General features: G+C 30.6%; 1 protein-coding gene across 1 annotated transcript in view; it reads left to right on the top strand.

Annotated features, from left to right (window-relative positions):
* olig2 (oligodendrocyte lineage transcription factor 2) overlaps positions 1-890 on the top strand; it is a 2,226-nt gene extending 1,336 nt beyond the window's left edge. The window contains exon 2 of the mRNA XM_023828865.2: positions 1-890. This exon is cut by the window's left edge and continues 915 nt beyond it. The gene's annotated coding sequence lies outside the window, so the exon portion shown is untranslated.
* Positions 891-1,657: the final 767 nt, after the last annotated feature.

Raw genomic sequence — 1,657 nt, 5'->3', positions numbered from 1 at the left:
GTGTCTCAGTTTACTTCAATACACTGATTGAATGATCCGTTGTAAAGTGACTATAAGTCAACAAAAATGAATGGTGAGCTAGATCAAATAATGGTTAATTTAGTTTTGTAATAAACCTTCACTGGGCGTTTTTAAGAAAATCAAAGATGTAGAATGCTTAAAATATCCATGCTACTTCTATCGCATCACCGCAAAAATCAGACATTGGGTGGATTTAAAGAAAACAAAAAAAATGATTAGACAATACGAACTATTGGTAAAACACTATTGTAGATTACAGTTCAAATACCATTTTAACATGGCGTAATTCATGTTTTAAAACGTAAGCTCTAACGTAGCCGTCATCTTATAACTTTCATGTTAGTATCCCTCATGCGCATCTCTTTGATAATTTCATTTCACTCCGAAGCACAGAAAATGTCATTTACATGTAAATATGTAGATCTCTAATTTTGTTTATATAGTACGAAAGATTTTATATTAGACTTTGTCAATGTGTTTGGGGTGACCTCCGGGCTCTGACGTCCTTACTCTGCTTGAAACACGCTATTGTTATCTTAAGCATTACAGTACTGGTGACAACATTTACTCTTATCTGCCTTTTCATCTTCCTGTAACTGGTCCGGTCCCATTTAGTCTCTCACAGAACCCAGGGTCGGGATGAAGTTAATCCAGTATTTTACTCGTTGGTGTTTTCTTTTTCTTTTTCTTTCTTTCTTTTTTTGCCAAACATGTCACTGTCACTGCCAGACATAAAGAATTATCATCTCTTTATTTTTGTATGAAAACTGCTAAATGATATTTATTTACTTATTTTACTGGGATTTGAAATGAACGAGTGATACTATGTTGGCATTTTAAATGTTAATAAAGAGGTTTAATTGAAATAATTTGTTTCCTCCTCGTTTTTTCCCACCCCATGCTTAGCCATGAATAGTAAATACAAAAGTGTCATGTGAATAGCAGAAAACCGTATATTAACACTTAATTAAAACACACGCAAACGAAAACCATAATCAAATAAATACACAGACGTTTTAATAAAAAGCACAATAATCTAAAGGAAAATGATTAGGCTCTATAAATTAGCTCTATATGAATTAACAAGTGATTACATAAACTATATGAAACTTCAGCAATTATGTATAATATGAAATGTTATTTTTACAAATGTTTTTAAATGAAGTTTACTTTCATCAGTGTAACAATAATTTCAACTAATTTGATATTTTATGTGGTTACGTTTGAACTTCTTTCACCAAAAAACAAAGATTGAAAGTTGGATTTGGTAGTTTTTTAAACTATAAAATAATGAGCATATAATAATGTAAGGATAATGTTAATGTCTTTTAAGACATTTAGCTGTATAATTACAACCGCTAGGTGAGAGGTTAATTTAAAGTGGTACTATATCCAACTCATTGCGTTACACACACATACACACAGATATATACATATGGTGGAAAGGTAACGCGGTATTATTTCCCTTATGTGGGTCTAAATGCTTAATCGAATTAGAAAAAAACGTGACCAATTTAATAACAGTAATAATGTTTTAAAAAATATTTTTTTGATTTTCAAGGAAATGATTTTTTCCATTTTTTTAATTTAACGGCGTTATGTATAAGCAGCGTTGAATAAAAAATCCCTTCTTCAA

The sequence above is a fragment of the Paramormyrops kingsleyae genome, chromosome 16 (assembly GCF_048594095.1).
Source record: "Paramormyrops kingsleyae isolate MSU_618 chromosome 16, PKINGS_0.4, whole genome shotgun sequence".
Lineage (NCBI taxonomy): Eukaryota > Metazoa > Chordata > Actinopteri > Osteoglossiformes > Mormyridae > Paramormyrops > Paramormyrops kingsleyae.
Note: the sequence above shows the minus strand (reverse complement) of the source record. Positions and strands in the feature narration are given on the sequence as shown.